Source organism: Pseudophryne corroboree, chromosome 5 (assembly GCF_028390025.1).
Source record: "Pseudophryne corroboree isolate aPseCor3 chromosome 5, aPseCor3.hap2, whole genome shotgun sequence".
Classification (NCBI taxonomy): domain Eukaryota; kingdom Metazoa; phylum Chordata; class Amphibia; order Anura; family Myobatrachidae; genus Pseudophryne; species Pseudophryne corroboree.
Window position 1 is genome coordinate 559,693,946 of NC_086448.1, and position 23,342 is coordinate 559,717,287.

General features: G+C 44.8%; 1 protein-coding gene and 1 pseudogene across 3 annotated transcripts in view; both read right to left on the reverse strand.

Moving 5' to 3' along the window:
• The window catches only part of DCDC2 (doublecortin domain containing 2), a 401,802-nt gene that overhangs the window by 343,632 nt on the left and 34,828 nt on the right, over positions 1-23,342 (reverse strand). The gene's annotated exons all lie outside the window — the stretch shown is intronic.
• On the reverse strand, positions 18,730-18,849 carry LOC134930668 (5S ribosomal RNA; annotated as a pseudogene).

Consider the following 23,342-nt stretch of genomic DNA (forward strand, 5'->3'; position numbering starts at 1 on the left):
CCCTCATTCAATGCCTCACCAGTGATTGGAGTGTAGGTGAGACTCATTATGTGTAAGGGGCACTACTGTGGGTATCATGTGTAAGGGTCACAACTGTGGGCATCATGAGTAAGGGGCATTACTACGGGCATTGTGTGTAGGCAGCACTACTCTGTGCATGGTGTGTAAGTGGCATTACTGTGGCATGTGTGAGCGGCTCTGGGCATCATGTGCAAGAGTCTCTACTGTGGGCATTTTACATAGACAGTACTACTCTGGGCATTGTGTATAAGTGGCATTCCTGTGGGCATTATGTGTAACCTGCACTACTCTGGGCATTATGTGTAAGCGGTATAACTGGGCATTACATGTAAGTTGCATTACTGTTGGCATTTTGTATAAGGGGCACTCTACTATGGGCATTATGTGGGGCACTCTACTATTGTGTGGTGTAATGTGTATAAGGGGTACTACTGTCTGAAGTAACATGAACAAGGGGCTCTACTGTGTGACGTAAAGCGAATTAAAGGACACTACTATGTGGTGTAATGTGAATCAGGGGCACATTACATGTGGTGTATTGTGAATAGGATTGCTACTGTTGGGGGGTACTATTGTGTGGCCTCACCCCTTGCTTGTGAGACCACACCACTGTTTTGTGGCACGTGCCTCCGGCGTGTGGTGTCTCTTTGATAAGGTATGGGAGGGCACACGGTTCGCAGGTGGGCGCCGAACACCCTAGCACCGGCCCTGATTGGATACTCTTCTTGCTGTGACCCACGGTGCTGTAAACTGAGCTGCTGCATCACTTTACTGCACCACGGGTCAAGCAACAGCGCAGGAGGACATGATGACCAGCAGCCCTCACCAGAGCACCGATCACCATTCTGTGAGTGCTGTTAACTATGATATATATTATTTTTTTTACTTTTTTGTTTTATTTTTACACAGTGATCAGCCTGTGTGTCCATCAAACACACATAGTTGATCACACTGGCCGTGTCAGCAGGCAGAGAGAGCTTTGCAGGAGGCAGCAGTGAGCTATCTGAAAATGGCGTCATTATCACAGGGTTCACTGCAGTGATTTAAAAAAAAAAAATGTTTTAGTACATTCGGCCAGATCGTATTTTATGATTGGGAAATGCAATCTGGTTACTAAAAAAATGAGAATGAAAGGGTTTGGAACAGTTTTTCACGAAAGAGGAGATGCGAAAACTTATTTTAATTAAAAAACAGGTAATAAATCTGCCCCTTAGAATATAATGATTTATTAGACAAATAAAGTATTTTTCATATTTTTAAAATAATTAATTTTTTAAATTTTACTAACAACTTTGGTATTTTTTGCTGCTGTTTTTGTTTATTGAATCCAGCGTAGTAGTGCATATGTGTAATCTGGCAATGACAGGTCATGCATGTGTACAAGAGGGTTGGGTCTGTGTGACCGGCATTTGGGATCCCAGCTGGTCACCATACCGCTGACGGGATCCCGAGCTTTGGATTGTCAGCAGGGTGGCGAGTGCAACGAAGCCCCTTGGACACCCACGAGTGGGGGAAGCCCCTTGGACACCCACAAGTGCCGACTGTCGTGTTATTAAGCGTGCGGGATCCCCGCGGCGGTATAGTGGCCGGCGTTCACAAAACTACATCACGTACAAGGGACCCTGAGTTACCTGCAATGTGGTAATAACTGCTTAATGCTTCCAGCAAGACCAGATTGAGAGCTGAGAATCCATGCGATGAGCAATAAATAGGCCCCTGTGGATTTAGTCCAAATGACTTACAGTATTACAGCATTAGTCCATTATTTTCTGGGTATAAATAACGCTATCCGGTCTCTAAGTCGACCACACTTAGGATAACACTCCTATATACAAAAGCCTGCAAATTCTTTCCACTTCAAGTTCTAACAATACAAACTAAGAAAACAAGTAAATAGGTTTCACATTGAACTGAGTATTGTCTATGGAAAAGCTCTTTCACAGTAGACTACTACTCTACTAAATTAACTGCTACATATTCTTATACAAACTAAGTCAAACGTTCTGCGGCATGTCAAGTGTTCTGATGAGTTAAGGAAACACTCCAAGACACAGAAAGGGAAAGGAAAGCAAGAAGGTGTCTCAGCCAAAATAGAGCAACAGACTTTGAATTCACCAAAACATAATTAACTAATCCAGTGATCCGTAACTCATCTCCAGTATCCTTTACAGTGAATGGACAGTTCACCCATTGTTGCATGTCGAAGATCACCGACCAGTCCTGTTATTTACTTAAGTGTAATGAAATGCTGCATATTTTATTTGGCAATGTCATACAAAACAGCCTGCCGAATGGTACAGAACATGTTCCTAATATTCATTACAAAAATATATTATCAATGTCTTTAACCAAATATGAAAGACAACATTTATTCCACTAGCTTAAAGATTCCAGCAGCACAGTAATGAGGTTATCTGTATTATTGTAAATGCCCAATGCTTTGGCAATTTATGTGCAGTTCTTCATTTTATTTGAGCACTTTTGAACTACTTTTTCCTTTACAAAGTGTTCTCATTACTTGCGGGTTCTGCCCGGCTGGTCCAACTGCCTATAGGCTATACACGTACAAAGCAAAATCCCTGCCATAGGCAATATGAACAGGGCCAGTCCACCGTGGAGGGATCAGAAGAGCTCTCTTCGACCAGGTTGCCCAAATAAAGGTACAGTAAGCAGACTAACACCATATTAGGATGCTGTTAGCTTTTCAAAGCTTATTAAAAAGCCCAGAAAACTATGGGGACAGCTGCTGTAAGTGCTTTTGATCACAAAACAGGAGATAGCCCCAATATCTGCTGCTTTCTATCCTTCACAGACATCTGTGTACTTTGATCTGCCTTAAACATGCAGAAACTTCCAGAATCAGTTTGATAAACTGGCCCCTGAATCATTGATCTCTATGGAGAGAAGCCAGCGCAGTGTACAGGGTCACTTTACCAAATGGAACTATGTTCTGCTTTGCCTGGTCCCTTTGGCGTCATCCATCTTTGCCATATGTATAGAGTCAGTCAAATACCTCTCAGTCCCAACTGTCCTGATTTACTGTAGTCAGGACATTCCCATTTTGTGGGCTCTGTTCATCCTTCCAATCAGGCTGGAAGGTTGGGAGGTATGTTCTACCATTCAATGCAGCTTTACATAGCAGAGCAGTAGTGAACAGGTGCAATGCCATGGTGCTTTTTAAAGGGTGCTTTTAGGATGTAGGCTGTTGGCATAGAGAGCCACGCTGGGGGTGCCTTTTTAATGCAGTTGGGGGGGGAGGCGTTGGGGAGGGCACCTGCTTCCTACCTTGCTTGCGGGAAGTGGGTTCCTCATACTCGGCCGGCACCATCTTCCCAGTGATATTTGTGATGATAGCACATGTGCACTAGACAGCAAAGACTTCTGGGAAATGGCACCGGCCTTAAGTATAGATATACTCAGGAGGGGGGGGGGCTGCTGACCCGGGTCCCCACCAAGCCCCTCCTGCAATTAGTACCCACCCACCCCCCTCCCGCACAACTGCGGGCAGGAAGAAGGGTGTCCAGTGCATGATACCACAACCCCTTCTAATCCACAAATTGTGCTGAAGCAAAAAGGTTTGGTAGGAAGCGCTTATAGTTCTCTGAAACTCCCCTCCCCCTGACCTGGCTAGTATATCAAATACAGTGTGCGAAGATATTGGGGTTCCAGATCACTTAGGCACAGTAGTAGATGAAAACCAGAGGTGTTTTATTTTATTTTTTACAGAATGGGTGATAAACAGCCCAGTAATACAATTCTAGATGACGGCTCTCACAATGAATCCCTGGCAGAATATCACCTCTTAGTCTAGGGCAGTGGTAGCCAACCCTGGTTCTTGAGAGCTGCCAACAGTTCACGTTTTCCAGGTCACCTAGCAGGTGCAGTCATTACTCACTGACACATTTTAAAAGATCCACAGATGGAGCTAATTACTTAACTTGTGATTCTGCGAGGAGACCTGGAAACCGTTAACTGTTGGTAGCTCTCGAGGACCAGGGTTGGCTACCCCTGGTCTAGGGTCAGTGACTCAGCTCCACAGCCCTCACAAAAGCCCACCCTTATCACACTCCTAATCCCCCTGTGGGAACTCCCTGCCCAGGGGAGATACAAAAGGTTCAGATTGATGGGGTCTTTACCATATCCAGCCCCCACTACCTCCCCCAAGTGACATCTCTAAAGTGACACCCTGCTGGGCCTGACTCAGTATTGAAGGGCAGATGGGGCAAATTAATTAAACTGACCCTCGTTCATGAATAAACTAGTTAATGAATAACTCTAATGCATCTGATCCTGTACTTTGATGCATAGCTGCATAGTTATCAAATAAAATTTGCAAGATGTACCTCAAACACTAATTTTTCTGGGATACCCGCAAGTATTAAGTATATATAGCATGTATGGATGGGCCCCCATTTTCGAACAAAAAAGCACACGGATAAGCTCCTATCAGAGCTCCTATCTTTGTTAAATGGTGTTTATCATCAATTTCTCCCTGCCGCGATAAGTGACGATAAGAAACTATAATTATCAGGACCAATTCCCAATAATTGAAAAATATGCCCCATGACCATTTAGACGTGTTCTATATATGTAGAAGGCACTAGATTATTTCTGTAGGGATTACGTTCATTTTCCATTAGCAGAGTAAATAAGACAAACAAGGTGGAACACAAGAAATTGACAGTCAAAAATATTTCTACTCAAGGCTAGAGGTAGATGTTATACGGCAGTTTCATCAATGAAACATACGTAACTATATCACTAGTAGATGTCCTTTTAGCTTGGGGACAGTTTGTATAGTGATTGTTGCCACTTCCTAATTCCCACTAGACCTAATTGTCATGAACAACATTCTAATGCCTTATGTACACAGCTACCTCTGGGGATTCAGTTTCAAACTGTTATGCCAAAAATAATTGTGTTTGTTCACCAACTATGCCAAGCTTATTCCTTATGGTGAGGTTGTGACTAACGTCTATGGAGAAGACTGTGCAGAAGTTCATGTAGTAAACACTATATTTATCTAACCTCAAAACCTCTTTTACAATATAGACGTACAGCATAGATATACTTTTTTTTTACACACATACATACACACACACACACACACACACACACACACATGCGCACACACACACACACACACACACACACACACATATAGATATGTAGATCCGACACAGCCTCCTAAACAGGTAAAGTACTGGGTGCCACCACAGATAATCATGAAATATATAGCAAGTGGTATAGCACTCCATAGTAATAAATTCTCACAGCAGCTCAAAGTGTAGGATATATTATATATATATATATATATATATATATGTTGTAGATAAACTCCGGCACTCCAGTCCTCCCCCACAGGGTGTACCTTGCTCAGGTGCCTTCCCCAGGGAACCAGTCCCTGACAGAACAAATTGAAGAAATCAGAGGCGGCACTCAGAGACTTTGGAATCAGTGCAAAAAACTTATATTCGTGAGGTCAACGTTTCGGGGACCACCTCCCCGTCTTCAGGACAAACACATAGTGAAACAGTTAACAATAAATACACACTTACCCCCCTCCTCCTTTCGGTCTCCCCACCAGCGCCTGCCGCAGCCACGCCAGCCGCACTTCCTGTCCGGCATTCTGTGTGCATCACGTGGGCGGAAGTGACGTCGCAGTAACCTGCGGGCCGCGTGACCATGGCAACGCTGGGGGGGGAAAGGGAACAAGTGAACACATGAACTTCCGTGATACATAACATCAACAAGGAATTTCTTCCCTGTATATGGTCACTTCTGACCCGGATTTAAAAATCTTCCAGGATAAAAGACTAATGCCGAGCTATAGGAGAGGCAGAAGTATCAGGGATATCGTGGTCAAAACGGACATGTCTAAATTAAAAACAACCCCGACAAATTTCCTGACACGCAAGAACGGGTGCTACAAGTGTACTGGCTGTACTACATGTTCACATATGTCACCTGGGGATAATATTGCCCATCCATATACAGGGAAGAAATTCCCGATCAGGTGGCCGTTAACATGTAGTACTAAATTCGTTGTGTATGCCATTATGTGCCCATGCGGGCGCTATTATATTGGCAAAACTGAGTGCCAGTTCAAGACGAGAATGGCCCAACATAGGCAGGCAATCCGCAATGCACTAGCCACAGGCAGTGGGGATCAGCCAGTGGCCAGGCATTTTTTGGAAAACAGACACGGAATGGCAACATTCAAGCACAGGATCATAGATCCTGTGCCGGAATTACCTAGGGGTGGGAATAGAGGACAACAGCTATTGAAATTGGAATCCAGGTGGATTCATAGGTTAAACACCTTGAAACCGGGAGGTTTAAACGACAGCTTGGGACTCATTCATTTCTTGTAAAAAGTAAGTAGTAATTTTCACTTTAAAAGAGTCCCAATACTCATTGAATGCTAGATCTAGAAATCTATAAATGTAAAAATATGTGATACAAATGGAGAGGGCTGAGTGGGAAGAGGGGAGGTAGTAAGGCAGTGTGGTAGCCTCAGATTAATATTCACCATTGAGAGAAGGGTTATTAATTGCAATGAAGTACATGTAATGCACTGTTTTAAGATACACGTTTGTTTAGATGTGGGTTTTTGCACAAACCAATATAATTATTGGGTATTATTCATCCTGTCATCAACTAATTATGGTGATGTACAGGTCTTAATCACCAGAGGGAATTATATGGAGGTGGTAGGATGTGGGAAAGGTAGACGCATGAATGGAATTTTTAGATAAGTGGTGCACACATTTATTGTCACAGATTTTATTGATATATTTATTGTATTCCAGTTTAAATGTATTTAGGGCATATTTTAAAATATGTACAATGGATGCGGGCTTGTTGATGTTATGTATCACGGAAGTTCATGTGTTCACTTGTTCCCTTTCCCCCCCCAGCGTTGCCATGGTCACGCGGCCCGCAGGTTACCGCGACGTCACTTCCGCCAACGTGATGCACACAAAATGCCGGACAGGAAGTGCGGCTGGCGTGGCTGCGGCAGGCGCCGGCGGGGAGACCGAAAGGAGGAGGGGGGTAAGTGTGTATTTATTGTTCACTGTTTCACTATGTGTTTGTCCTGAAGACGGGGAGGTGGTCCCCGAAACGTTGACCTCACGAATATAAGTTTTTTGCACTGATTCCAAAGTCTCTGAGTGCCGCCTCTGATTTCTTCAATTTGTATGTATATATATATATATATATATATATATATATATATATATATAATGTACTATTGTGCAGCCCGGCACTCCCTGGAATCACGCAATGTATGGCCTGGGTGCCCTCCGCAATGGAATGTAGATGTAGGTAAAGAATTCAGCGGCACTCCGGGACTTATGGTGTCAAAGTTGGTGTATTAAAGCAGCACAATACACAAATGCTTTTGTGTATTGTGATGCTTTAATACACCAACTTTGACACCATAAGTCCCGGAGTGCCGCTGAATTCTTTACCTATATATATATATATATATATATATATATATATATATAAATAAAATAAGATTTTACTTACCGGTAAATCTATTTCTCGTAGTCCGTAGAGGATGCTGGGGACTCCGTAAGGACCATGGGGATAGACGGGCTCCGCAGGAGACATGGGCACTTTAAGAAAGAATTTAGTTCCTGGTGTGCACTGGCTCCTCCCTCTATGCCCCTCCTCCAGACCTCAGTTAGAGAAACTGTGCCCAGAGGAGATGGACAGTACGAGGAAAGGATTTTGTTAATCCAAGGGCAAGATTCATACCAGCCACACCAATCACACCGTATAACTTGTGATAACTACCCAGTTAACAGTATGAAAACAACATATCATCAGTTCAAGACCGATGCAACTATAACATAACCCTTATTGAAGCAATAACTATATACAAGTATTGCAGAAGAAGTCCGCACTTGGGACGGGCGCCCAGTATCCTCTACGGACTACGAGAAATAGATTTACCGGTAAGTAAAATCTTATTTTCTCTAATGTCCTAGAGGATGCTGGGGACTCCGTAAGGACCATGGGGATTATACCAAAGCTCCCAAACGGGCGGGAGAGTGCGGATGACTCTGCAGCACCGATTGAGCAAACATGAGGTCCTCCTCAGCCAGGGTATCAAACTTGTAGAATTTTGCAAAAATGTTTGAACCCGACCAAGTAGCAGCTCGACACAGCTGTAGTGCCGAGACCCCCCGGGCAGCCGCCCAAGAAGAGCCCACCTTCCTAGTGGAATGGGCCTTGACCGATTTTGGTAACGGCAAACCAGCCGTAGAATGCGCTTGCTGAATCGTGTTACAAATCCAGCGAGCAATAGTTTGCTTTGAAGCAGGGGCACCAATCTTGTTGGATGCATACAGGACAAACAGCGCTTCAGTTTTCCTGACTCTAGCCGTTCTGGCTACGTAAATTTTCAAAGCCCTGACCACATCAAGTAACTCGGAATCCTCCAAGTCACGTGTAGCCACAGGCACCACAATAGGTTGGTTCAAATTAAAAGATTAAACCACTTTTGGCAGAAATTGCGAACGGGTCCGCAATTCTGCTCTATCCATATGGAAAACCAAATAGGGGCTTTTATGTGACAAAGCCGCTAATTCAGACACTCGCCTAGCCGAAGCCAAGGCTAATAACATGACCACCTTCCACGTGAGATATTTCAACTCCACCGTTTTAAGTGGTTCAAACCAGTGTGACTTTAGGAAACTTAACACCACGTTAAGATCCCAAGGTACCACCGGAGGCACAAAAGGAGGCTGAATATGCAGCACTCCCTTTACAAAAGTCTGAACTTCTGGGAGAGAAGCCAATTCTTTTTGAAAGAAAACGGATAGGGCTGAAATCTGGACCTTAATGGAACCTAATTTAAGGCCCAAATTCACTCCAGTTTGTAGGAAGTGAAGGAAACGACCCAGATGGAATTCTTCCGTAGGAGCATTCTTGGTCTCACACCAAGAAACATATTTTCGCCATATACAATGATAATGTTTTGCTGTTACTTCCTTCCTAGCCTTTATCAGCGTAGGGATAACCTCAACCAGAATGCCTTTTTCTGCTAGGATCCGGCGTTCAACCGCCATGCTGTCAAACGCAGCCGCGGTAAGTCTTGGAACAGACAGATTCCCTGTTGCAACAGGTCCTGTCTTAGAGGAAGAGGCCACGGATCTTCTGTGAGCAGTTCCTGCAGATCTGGATACCAGGTCCATCTTGGCCAATCTGGAACAATGAGGATTGTTCTCACTCCTTTTCTTCTTACTATCCTCAACACCTTTGAAATCTGCAGTTTTTTATCTGGAGATTCCCAAGCTTTTTCACATAACTCATTCAGTTCGTGTGAGGGGGGAAAAGTTACCTCAGGCTTCTTTTCCTTATACATATACACCCTCGTGTCAGGGACAGGGGTTTCCTCTGTGATGTGCAAAACATCCTTTATTGCTATAATCATATATCGAAGGAATTTAGCCAATTTTGGCTGTAACTTTGCATCATCGTAATCGACACTGGAGTCAGAATCCATGTCAGTATCTGTGTCAACAATTTGGGATAGTGGGCGCTTATGAGACCCTGACGGTCCCTGCGACATAGGGTCAGGCATGGGTTGAGACCCTGACTGCCCCAATGCATCAGCCTTGTCAAATCTTTTATGCAAGGAATTAACATTATCATTTAAAACCTTCCACATATCCATCCAATCAGGTGTCGGCGCCGTCGGCGGAGACACCACATTCATTTGCTCCCGCTCCTCTCCCACATAGCCTTCCTCATCAGACATGTCGACACAAGCGTACCGACACACCACACACACAGGGAATGTCCTTTCTGAAGACAGTTCCCCCACCAGGCCCTTTGGAGAGACAGAGAGAGAGTATGCCAGCACACACCCCAGCGCTATAATATCCCAGGAATAACACAGTAACTTAATGTTAACCAGGTCGCTGCTGTATGTTATAGTTTTTTGGTATGAGAGGAAGAGGAGGAAATACATAGACTGACCGGAACACCCACGGTGTCACTAGGGCGTCTACCGCTACTGCCTGAGGGTCTCTTGACCTGGCGCAATACCTCTGTAGCTTTTTGTTGAGGCAGAACGCCATCATGTCTATCTGTGGCAGTTCCCACCGACTCACAATCTGTGCGAAGACTTCTGGATGAAGTCCCCACTCTCCCGGGTGTAGGTCGTGTCTGCTGAGGAAGTCTGCTTCCCAGTTGTCCACTCCCGGAATGAACACTGCTGACAGTGTGCTTACATGATTCTCCGCCCAGCGAAAAATTCTGGTGGCTTCCGCCATTGCCACTCTGCTCCTTGTGCCGCCTTGGCGGTTTACATGAGCCACTGCGGTGATGTTGTCTGACTGGATCAGAACTGGTCGGTCGCGAAGTAAGGTCTCCGCTTGACGTAGGGCGTTGTATATGGCCCTTAGCTCCAGGATGTTGATGTGAAGACAAGTCTCTTGACTTGACCAAAGACCCTGGAAATTTCTTCCCTGTGTGACTGCTCCCCAACCTCGGAGGCTTGCGTCCGTGGTCACCAGAATCCAGTCCTGAATGCCGAATCTGCGGCCCTTGAGAAGGTGAGCACTCTGCAGCCACCACAGTAGTGACACCCTGGCCCTGGGGGACAGGGTGATCAACCGATGCATCTGAAGATGTGACCCGGACCACTTGTCCAGTAGGTCCCATTGGAAAGTCCTCGCATGGAACCTGCCGAAGGGAATGGCCTCGTATGACGCCACCATCTTTCCCAGGACTCGAGTGCAATGATGCACTGACACCTGTTTTGGTTACAATAGGTTCTTGACCAGAGTCATGAGTTCCTGGGCCTTCTCTATCGGGAGATAAACCCTCTTCTGGTCCGTGTCCAGAATCATGCCCAAGAAGGGCAGACGAGTCGTAGGAACCAACCGCGACTTTGGAATATTGAGAATCCAGCCGTGTTGCTGTAACACTTTCAGTGAAAGAGATATGCTGCTCAGCAACTGCTCTCTTGATCTCGCTTTTATGAGGAGATCGTCCAAGTACGGGATAATTGTGACACCTTGCTTCCGCAGGAGCACCATCATTCCCGCCATTACCTTGGTGAAAATCCTCGGGGCCGTTGAGAGACCAAACGGCAACGTCTGAAATTGGTAATGACAATCCTGTACCGCAAATCTTAGGTACGCCTGATGAAGTGGATAAATGGGGACATGAAGGTACACATCCTTTATGTCCAGTGACACCATAAAATCCCCCCCTTCCAGGCTTGCGATGACCGCTCTTAGCGATTCCATCTTGAACTTGAACCTTTTCAAGTATAGGTTCAGAGATTTTAAATTCAATATGGGTCTGACCGAACCGTCCGGTTTCGGGACTACAAACATGGTCGAATAATAACCCCTTCCCTGTTGAAGGAGGGGAACCTTGACCGCCACCTGCTGAAGATACAATTTTTGTATTGCGTTTAACACTATTTCCCTCTCTTGGGGGGAAGATGGTAGGGCCGATTTGAAATACCGGCAAGGAGGCACCTCTTCGAATTCCAGGTTGTAACCCTGAGACACAATTTCTATTGCCCAAGGATCCACCTGGGAGTGAACCCACATGTGGCTGAAATTCCGAAGACGTGCCCCCACCGGGCCCGGCTCCGCCAGTGGAGCCCCAGCGTCATGCGGTGGATTTTGTAGAGGCCGGTGAGGACTTCTGTTCCTGGGAACTAGCTGCGTTGTGCAGCTTCTTTCCTCTGCCCCTACCTCTGGCAAGAAAGGACGCACCCCGGACTTTCTTGTTTCTTTGTGAACGAAAGGACTGCATTTGATAATGCGGTGCTCTCTTAGGCTGTGAGGGAACATAAGGCAAAAAATTCGACTTTCCAGCTGTAGCTGTGGAGACCAGGTCCGAGAGACCTTCCCCGAACAATTCCTCACCCCTGTAAGGTAAAACCTCCATATGTCTTTTTGAGTCGGCATCACCTGTCCATTGCCGAGTCCACAGGACCCTTCTGGCAGAAATCGACATAGCGTTTATTCTAGAACCCAGTAGACTAATGTCTCTTTGAGCATCTCTCATATATAGGACAGCGTCTTTTATATGCCCCAGGGTCAATAATACAGTATCTAGGGTATCCAATTCCTCAGATAAGGTATCTGTCCATGCCGCTACAGCACTACACACCCAGGCCGACGCAATTGCCGGTCTTAGTAAGGTACCCGAATGTGTATAAATGGACTTCAGGGTAACCTCCTGTTTGCGATCAGCAGCATCTTTGAGGGTAGCCGTATCCTGGGACGGCAGGGCTACCTTTTTGTATCAGCATGTTAAAGCTTTGTCCACCCTAGGGGAGGATTCCCATCGTAACCTATACGTTGGCGGGAAAGGATACGCCATAAGAATCCGTTTGGAAATCTGCCGTTTTTTATCTGGAGATTCCCAAGCTTTTTCACATAACTCATTCAGTTCGTGTGAGGGGGGAAAAGTTACCTCAGGCTTCTTTTCCTTATACATATACACCCTCGTGTCAGGGACAGGGGTTTCCTCTGTGATGTGCAAAACATCCTTTATTGCTATAATCATATATCGAAGGAATTTAGCCAATTTTGGCTGTAACTTTGCATCATCGTAATCGACACTGGAGTCAGAATCCATGTCGGTATCTGTGTCAACAATTTGGGATAGTGGGCGCTTATGAGACCCTGACGGTCCCTGCGACATAGGGTCAGGCATGGGTTGAGACCCTGACTGCCCCAATGCATCAGCCTTGTCAAATCTTTTATGCAAGGAATTAACATTATCATTTAAAACCTTCCACATATCCATCCAATCAGGTGTCGGCGCCGTCGGCGGAGACACCACATTCATTTGCTCCCGCTCCTCTCCCACATAGCCTTCCTCATCAGTCATGTCGACACAAGCGTACCGACACACCACACACACAGGGAATGTCCTTTCTGAAGACAGTTCCCCCACCAGGCCCTTTGGAGAGACAGAGAGAGAGTATGCCAGCACACACCCCAGCGCTATAATATCCCAGGAATAACACAGTAACTTAATGTTAACCAGGTCGCTGCTGTATGTTATAGTTTTTTGCGCCTAATTATGTGCCCCCCCTCTCTTTTCAACCCTCTTCTACCGTGTATCAGCAGGGGAGAGCCCGGGGAGCTTCCTCTCAGCGGTGCTGTGGAGAAAAAATGGCGCTGGTAAGTGCTGAGGGAGAAGCCCCGCCCCCTCTGCGGCGGGCTTCTGTCCCGCTTAAACAGTAATTTTGGCGGGGGCTCATACATATATACAGTGCCCAGCTGTATATACTATATATGTGTTCTTTTTGACAATATGAGGTCCCAAATGCTGCCCAGGGCGCCCCCCCCCCCCCCCCGCGCCCTGTATCCTTACAGTGACCGGAGTATGTGAGGTGTGTGGAGCAATGGCGCACAGCTGCAGTGCTGTGCGTTGCCTCTAGTGAAGATCATGAAGTCTTCTGCCGCCTGTGATGTCTTCTTTTCTTCTCATACTCGCCCGGCTTCTGTCTTCCGGCTCTGCGAGGGGGACGGCGGCGCGGCTCTGGGACGGACGGCGAGGGTGAGATCCTGCGTACCAATCCCTCTGGAGCTAATGGTGTCCAGTAGCCTAAGAAGCAGGACCTAGCTTCAGAGAGTAGGGCTGCTTCTCTCCCCTCAGTCCCTCGATGCAGGGAGTCTGTTGCCAGCAGAGCTCTCTGAAAATAAAAAACCTAACAAAATACTTTCTATCAGTAAACTCAGGAGAGCTTACTGAAAAGCACCCAGCTCCTCTGGGCACAGTATCAAACTGAGGTCTGGGGGAGGGGCATAGAGGGAGGAGCCAGTGCACATCAGGAACTAAATTCTTTCTTAAAGTGCCCATGTCTCCTGCGGAGCCCGTCTATCCCCATGGTCCTTACAGAGTCCCCAGCATCCTCTAGGACGTTAGAGAAATATATATATATATATTTATATATATCTTCAAGGATCTTGAAGAAGGCCATTTGCGGCCAAAACGCGTTGGGAACAGACCTCAAGCCTGCCAGCACATCACCGCAAACTACATCCACAAGACTCCTCGTCGGCCGGCGAGTGGAGCGGCCGTTGAGACCGCACAGGACATAGGAAGAAGCGGAGCGTTGCGGCAACGCAACTTCCGGTTGTTCAGTGCGGCTTCCGGCGGGACCCGGCAGCCTAGCAGCAGAGCCAGGAAGACTTCCAGCTCTGTCTGCTGAGGAGCACCACTGGGGACGGATACAGCGGAAACAGCGCAAGCGGCCACATCATCACTCATCACAGAGTGAACAAAGAGAACTAAACATCACATCGTGAGGGTAAGTTGCACCTGGCAGGCCGGGACGCCGGCCTCCCAGAACACGACTTCCACCTACGATCAATTATTGACAAAGAACCGCCTCTGGGCACAATGCTTAGACTCACACTGAGGGGAAAGGAAATCCCTGCAGATAAAGACTGACTCCTATATATCTGGAACAAAGATACTCCTTTTATCACAAGACTTTTCTTTAGGATATTCATCACACGGTAATACCATATTTTATTTCATCTTGTGTTTATTTTCCCTATACATCGGATGTTCACACAATATGTATGTTACTATTGCAAATAAGGGCATTTATGTGTAATCACAATATCATCGATTATATATGAATTATTGTACCATCTGTTATACTAAGCATTGTGACTTATAAAGGTATTTACAGATCATAGAGATACATTATTTCTCACATACAAACACCAAATAGAGGGTGAGCACAAACGTTAGTATGACAGGAAAGGCTCTGCCTCACCTGCCTCACCCCACCGCACGTCACTGATATATATATATATATATATATATATATATATATATATACAGTGGCCGAAGTGGGGCGGTATACGGCGGTATGGTATACCGCCACTTCTTACCACTGAACCCGGAAGTCTTTTTTTTTTTATTAATTGAAAGCGTGTGCAGCAGGAGGCGAGGGAAGTGGCCATCCCGCTGCACTAAGGATGCTGCTCCCGTCCCTGCCCGGCGCCGGACTTGTGAGGCAAGTTTGACTCTCACTACAAAGCGGAGCTGCTGCAGCCGCGGCTGAGCTCCGGCGGACGTACCCGTAGTGTATAGTCACCTGTTCTGCAAAAGATCGGCGGTGACTATACACTACGAGTATGTCCGCCGGAGCTCAGCCGCGGCTGCAGCAGCTCCGCTATGTCTGTACTGAGCAGGGGCGCCATGGGGGGGCAGGCAGGCAAGTTAGAATTAAAACCTGCTGCGGTGCCGGTCTCTCTCCTCCTACCCTCCCCTTCCCCGTGTTAGTGCGGGTGAGCGGTTACTTCTGCGGCGGCGGCGTCTACTTAAAAAGTAGTTTACTGTAGCAGGCAGGGTGCGGTGTCCCTTCTTTACTTGCTGGCTGTCTCTTCACTGATGTATTACTGGGAGGAAGCGTGGCATTCCGGGGCTACAGCCATGCCTCCTCCCTGTAATACATTAGTGTGAAGAGACAGACGGCCAGTAGAGAATGGACACCGCACCCTGCCTGCTACAGTAAGCTACTTTTTAAGTAGAAGCCGCTCATGGGGATGCAGACGTAAGCGCTCCCCCTTCATGTATGGGGGTGTCAAGCTGCCCCCTTGCCCCCCCTGTTCCGACGTCTCTGGTAGTGAGTCACAGTCGGGCTCGCTGCTGGCATGTTGTGCTGCAGTCTATAGAGGGCTGGGGGTGCTGGGGTGGCCAGTTTGGGTCAGCTGTGCTGTTTGTTTATGGAGGAGGGAGGGAGGGGGGGGGGCAATGGTCTCTATGTAGCTCTCTCTCCCCAACTCACCAATCACAGTAGCTCTCTCTCCATGTAGTGCGCTCTTACTCTTTCTTTTACATATCTCACCATTTCTCTCTCTCGCCATGTCTGTCTCGTTATCTGTCTCTCACCATGCCTCTCTCTCTCTCACTATCTCACTCGCCATGTCTCTCTCTCTCTCTTGCCATATCTCTCTCTCGCCACGTCTTTCGCACCATGTCTCTATCTCCCCTCACGTGCCTCTCTCGCTCGCCATGTGTCTCTCTTGCCATGTCTGTCTCGTCATGTCTCTCTCTCTCACTTTCGCCACCTCATTATTGCCATGTTTCTCTCTTCCTCTTGCACATCTCTCTTGACATGTCTCTTCCGCGCAATTTTCCTCTCTCCCTTCCCATGCCTCTCTCACTCTCTCGCCATATCTTGTCATGTCTCTTTCTCATGTTCCTTTCTCTCTCTTGCCATGTCTCTCTTCCTGTCTCCCACCCTTCATGTTTGCACATACTGTATCCGGAAACCCCCCTCTAAAATTCCTCCATTTGCCCCTGGCTCTAGGCTTCTCTGCTGCTCACCGCCGCTGACCACAAATGGCAGCGGTCAGAGGTACCTCACCGCCGCCGCACCAAAGGTCTCCTTCTAACCGCTGCCCATGGGCTTCACCGCTGCCGACTACACCTCTGCACAGCTGCCAACCACAGTCCCTTCCGCATCTCCGCTGTTCATCTCATTAGGTAATGTTCCCCTGCTTCCCTATGTCCCTCTGTCACTCTCCCTGTCGCTGCTGTCACACTTCCTGTCGCTGCTGTCCCTGCTGTCACTCTCTCTGTCGCCACTTTCTCTGTCCCTGCTGTCACTCCCTCCCTGTCCCTGAATTGTGGATCATACAGTGTGGCATATTGTGAATTTTGGCTCATTCGGTGTGTCGTAATATGAATTTCAGCTCATTCAGTGTGCTATAATGTGAATTTCGGCTCATTCAGTGTGCTATAATGTGAATTTCAGCTCATTCAGTGTGCTATAATGTGAATTTCGGCTCATTCAGTGTGCTATAATGTGAATTTCGGCTCATTCAGTGTGCTATAATGTGAATTTTGGATCATTCAGTGTGCTACAATGTGAATTTCGGCTCATTCATTGTGCTACAAAGTGAATTTCGGCTCATTCATTGTGCTACAAAGTGAATTTCGGCTCATTCAGTGTGCTACAATGTGAATTTCGGCTCATTCAGTGTGCTATAATGTGAATTTTGGATCATTCAGTGTGCTACAATGTGAATTTCGGCTCATTCAGTGTGCTACAATGTGAATTTCGGCTCATTCAGTGTGCTATAGTGTGAATTTTGGATCATTCAGTGTGCTATAATGTGAAAGGGGCACCAGTCCAGTACTAGATAGTATAAGGGGTTCTACTACATGGGACACGCCCCTATTGGGTGACCACGCCCCCGTTTGGGTGACCACGCCCCTTTTCTGGAGCGCGCGCTCCTTTGACGCGCGCATAATTACATCCTTGACTTTTGCATACCCCCACTTAAAAATTTCCACTTCGACCACTGTGTATATATATATATATATATATATATATATATATATATATATATATATATATATATATATATATATATATATATGGAAGAAGTGGGAGATAGGGGTACCGGCGACTTGTGTTGTTTGAAAATGTATATTAAAAGATCCTAAAATTTATCAGCCAAAAAATATATATATAAAAATATTCAAATTTATTAAGATATAAAACTTAATAGATAAAAGTACAAATTTTCAAAAAAAGTATAAAAATATATATGAATAAATATAAGGTAGGAGATAAGACTTAGCTTAAAAATAGGCAGGGGGTCAGTGCAGGGAGCCCAACGCGTTTCGTCACATATGACTTCTTCAAAGGGTAGGGACAGAATGATTCCTTAAGCCTATTTATACCCTTACATACTGGGTATGGAGTAGTGACATCACAGATGGTCATGTGATTTAATCTCAAAGTCTCACCAAAATACACACATAATGGTACTTATTAATCATCACAGCAGGCTATGGGTGTTATTTGGGGCACATCTACAGTTAAAACGAATGGTTTATATGTTTAAAAAGTATATATATAGGGTTTTTCATGAATTAATGTATTAAATAGCGGCACTTCCGCCACACTTCCGGTGACGGAGGCCGCGGGTCACATGACTTAGGGCACTTCCGCCCCACTTCCTGTATGCTTCTGCGCATGCGCCGCACTTCCTGTGTGCTTCTGCGCATGCGCCGGCGGCGGGACCCGGTCCGTGTGTTTGCGCATGCGCCGGCGGCGGGACTCGTTCTCCATGTCTGCGCATGCGCCGGCGGCGGGACCTGGTTTCGATGTCAATTCAGTTTTGTCTCCTCTGTGTTTAGTCTGTGTTTCTCTCCTCCATGGCGGCCATTTTCGTGTATATCAAGTCCATAGAGTTCAAGGCAATTGCGGTGGCCATTTTGATGTGGTTTCAGGAGACCCATATTGATTTCATTATGAGGTATCCATAGTAACGTTTCCATATGGAAAAAAAGAGATAAAAGATTTGGTAATGATCCTTATCTTGGTGTTTCTATTACCATCATAAAGCAACATTTGTCATTATTAAAATATTGAATTATTAGTATTAAAAAACCCATAAGCTACTATTGTATATGCTTGTAATTATAATACAGTAGTATTAATAGTACAGTAATATTTTTAAAATAATATTTTTAAAGTTTAAATGGGCTATCTCAGGTATAACTAGGGTTCGGGGGGGGGGGGGTTGGACCACGTGAATATATTATATATTAATTAGATATATAAAATGCTAATTAGGATCATAAAACATTTTCGTTTGTTTCAAAGGACCCTTTAAATCGTAGGGGTGCCGAGTGTTAGTAGATCGCCCACCAGGTGGCTTGATGTCCTATCGTCACTCACTACAGTACCTGATCTTCCCAGGTAGTCCCCTCCCCTGGTACTGGTCAGGCCCAATACACTGCTTAGCTTCCAAAATCGGACGGGGTTGGGCGTACCAGTGTGGTATGACTGTACATACGTGTGAGACGTCGTTACACCGGTGATCCGATCGCTCAATAACACTCGGGATCAGGTTAGCTTGATTAGTTTATTAAAATAAATGGGAGAACTAAAAATGTGAAAATGCAGGACTATATAAAAGAATGCAGGACTATATAAAAAATGAGGATACTGCACCTCACAGGAAAGGTGCAATCTCGTAACCTTCGTTAAAGCCTGTTGGTTGCAGTGTTCCCAGCTGGAAAATCCAATACATTTCGCGTCTTGAGAGCTTGTTTGCAAGATCACCACCTCTCTCACCCAGGTCCACATGTTCAATCGCCTTGAACGTAAGGTCCTCAGGATTTGAATTATGGTGTGTTGTGAAATGTCTGGAGACCGTGTGGCTTTCGACCTTATTTTTAATGTTTCTGATATGCTCCTGAATCCTTATTTTCAACGGTCTCTTAGTCTTGCCCACGTATTTCATCCCACAGGTACATTCCAACAGGTAGATCACGGACGTTGTATTGCAGTTCATGAAATGTTTAATAGTATATTCCTTTTTATTTTCCATATCACAGAAAGTTTTCCTGTTCCTATGTAAATATTTGCAAATAATACACTTCCCACATTTATAAGATCCTAGGCACTTAAGCATTGGGATCCTTTGATTAGGTTTCTCCTTTATCATGCTGGGTGCCAGGCAGTCCTTCAAATTTCTTGACTTTTTGAAAACTAGTGTTGGTTCGGGCGGTAGGATATCTTTTAATACTGTATCCATCAGAAGGATGTTCCAGTGCTTCTTTAGTGAATTCCTTATTATTCTCTCATGTTGATTAAATGTGGTGATAAACGCGACTGCATCCTTCGTTTCGTCTCTCGGTTTGTACCTCAGCAGGTCATCTCTGTTTAAACTTCTTGTCTTCTTCATTGCTTCATTCAAGATGGGCTCCGGGTATTCTTTGTCTTGGAATCTTCTCTTATATATCTCCAGTTGATCTTCACAGTCTTTTGTGCTTGTGCAGTTTCTCTTAATCCTTGAGAACTGCGAGGCCGGTATATTGCTCTTCCATTTTTCTAGATGGTTACTTCGGAAGTGCAAATAGCTGTTCGTGTCGACCTCTTTAATGAAATTCCTGGTGGTAACACATCCAAATTCCCCTGTTAAAACCAAGTCCAAGTACTCCACTGACCTACTGTTGGTGTTTGCGGTAAATGTCAAGTTCATGTTGTTATTTCCCAACACTGCTAAAAATTCATTAAAAGATTCAGAAGTGCCGTCCCAAATAATTAAAATATCGTCGATGTAACGTTTATAAAAGACCACTTTCTCATTAAAAACGACCGAATTGTAGACATGTGTTTCTTCCCAACAACCCATAAAAAGATTTGCAAAACTTGGGGCAAAAATAGTCCCCATAGCTGTGCCACAGCATTGTAAGTAAAATTGATTTAAAAACTTAAAATAGTTGTGGCTGAGGATAAAATGCATAAGTTCGCAAATAAAACTTCGGTGAATGGGAGTCAACGATGGATCTTTATCTAGGTAGTCTCTACATGCGGCGATTCCTTTTGAGTGTTCAATGCATGTGTACAAAGATTGGACATCCACCGTCGCCCAGATATATGTGTCCTTCCATTTCACTGTTTTTAGTATATTAAGTACTGATGTCGTATCTTTAAGATATGATGGCAAATCTTTCACATAATTCTTTAAAAACTTGTCTACGTATTCGGATAAATTTGAAGTCAAAGAGCCAATACCCGCCACTATAGGTCTACCGGGCGGGTTGGTCAGGGATTTATGTATTTTTGGCAGAAAGTAAAAAATGGGGGTTATGGGATTGGATTGCATGAGATATTGGTATTCTTCCTTTGTTAGCACTTCATTTCGTAAGCCGTATAGAAGTATGGTCCTCAATTCTTCCACAAATTTTACCTGAGGATCCTCCTTAAGTGGTGTGTATGAATTTCTATCTCCCAATAATCTCAATGCTTCCTTTGTATAAAGGTCATAGTCCATTACAACCAATCCCCCCCCTTTGTCAGCTTGCTTGATGATTACATTTTTATTTCTTTGTAACTTCTTCAAGGCTTCATATTCACAGTTCTTCATATTTTTTTCCCTGGGTGGTTTCAGTTCTGTATCGCACAGGTCTTTCTTTACCATATCATAAAAAAGGCTGATGTTACTCCCCTTTGACTCCAACGGATAATACTTCGATTTGGGTTTTAACCCTGATTTTGATTTTGCCTCGTAATTGCTTATTATGGCATCCTCTTTCCTCAAAAAATGTCTTTTTAGAGTCAATTTTCTCACAAACTTGTTTAAGTCGATGAAGGTCTCAAATTTGTTTAAGCTACTTGTTGGTGCAAATGATAGTCCCTTGCTCAGGAGTTGAATTTCTGGATCTGTTAAAACGTGCTGTGATAGATTGAAAATACCTTTTTCTTGTGGTTTGATCAATGTAGATTCCTTCTTTTTAGGTCTCTCCCTCCTACCGCCCCGTTTTCCTCTTCTTCTAGCTGTCGTTTTTTCATGGGTGATGCATGCCTGCTGTCCTCTCTCACAATGCCTCTTACCATGTCCTTTGTTCGTGCGCCCGTTCTCACCGATAAAAAATCCTGATCCCCTGTAGAGTCTCTTCTTTGTAAGGCTGAGAATCTATTAGCCATTCTTAAATTTGGGTTTGATGGAGAGTCTTCACTATTGGTTCTGTTTTTTCTCCCTTTATTTGGTACCATCTTCCATTGGTATCTCCCCACGTCTTTGCTGTGATTTTCTTGAGCCTTGAATCTGCTCCAGTTTTTCATACGCCCTTGGTTGTAATCATTCTTGTCCCGAAGAAATTTCTTCTCCTTCCCTTTTATGACCACCCCTTCAATATGTTCTAGTTTCTTCTTGAGTACTTTTTCGTTAATGATATAGTCCTCCTTTTCCTTATAGCTGCTCATTTCGGAGTCTTTCGCCTTTATTTCTACCTCCAGTTCTACCAAGGCATCTTTCTTTTTTCTGATGAGAAGTTTCATAAGATCTATTGAACACTTATGCAAAATGGAGTCCCATTCCTCTACAAATTCTGTGTCCGAGGTGCCAAACGTTGGTTGTTTGAGAAGTCTCAAACCTCTGGGTACTCTATTTACTGTAACATAGTGTTCTAGTCCTTTGATATCCCACCAGGTCTTTACTTCCTTGATAAGGAGTTTCTCTATGCCCCAGAACATATCATCTAGGTCCTGTGATGGTGTTGGGGCCTCTGTTGGTATATTTTCATTAAATATTTTTTGGCATAAATCATTTCTCTTAGTTGTGCGGTCATTAGTTCCAAACATTCTAGTTTGTAATGGATAGTTATCACACCAGGCTGCTAGTATAAACACACCAGGAAGCAGTTAACGTTGGAGAAAAATATATATACAGCGCCACTTGTGGGATAGATTCCAATATTCCGTTAAAATATTTTATAAAAAGAGAAAAACTGTAAAAACATTTAAAAAACACACATAACCTTTTTTAAGGTGTCTGCCACCCCCTAAAGATGCAATGCTGGTGAAGCAATGCTAAAAATTGTGGAAGAAGTGGGAGATAGGGGTACCGGCGACTTGTGTTGTTTGAAAATGTATATTAAAAGATCCTAAAATTTATCAGCCAAAAAATATATATATAAAAATATTCAAATTTATTAAGATATAAAACTTAATAGATAAAAGTACAAATTTTCAAAAAAAGTATAAAAATATATATGAATAAATATAAGGTAGGAGATAAGACTTAGCTTAAAAATAGGCAGGGGGTCAGTGCAGGGAGCCCAACGCGTTTCGTCACATATGACTTCTTCAAAGGGTAGGGACAGAATGATTCCTTAAGCCTATTTATACCCTTACATACTGGGTATGGAGTAGTGACATCACAGATGGTCATGTGATTTAATCTCAAAGTCTCACCAAAATACACACATAATGGTACTTATTAATCATCACAGCAGGCTATGGGTGTTATTTGGGGCACATCTACAGTTAAAACGAATGGTTTATATGTTTAAAAAGTATATATATAGGGTTTTTCATGAATTAATGTATTAAATAGCGGCACTTCCGCCACACTTCCGGTGACGGAGGCCGCGGGTCACATGACTTAGGGCACTTCCGCCCCACTTCCTGTATGCTTCTGCGCATGCGCCGCACTTCCTGTGTGCTTCTGCGCATGCGCCGGCGGCGGGACCCGGTCCGTGTGTTTGCGCATGCGCCGGCGGCGGGACTCGTTCTCCATGTCTGCGCATGCGCCGGCGGCGGGACCTGGTTTCGATGTCAATTCAGTTTTGTCTCCTCTGTGTTTAGTCTGTGTTTCTCTCCTCCATGGCGGCCATTTTCGTGTATATCAAGTCCATAGAGTTCAAGGCAATTGCGGTGGCCATTTTGATGTGGTTTCAGGAGACCCATATTGATTTCATTATGAGGTATCCATAGTAACGTTTCCATATGGAAAAAAAGAGATAAAAGATTTGGTAATGATCCTTATCTTGGTGTT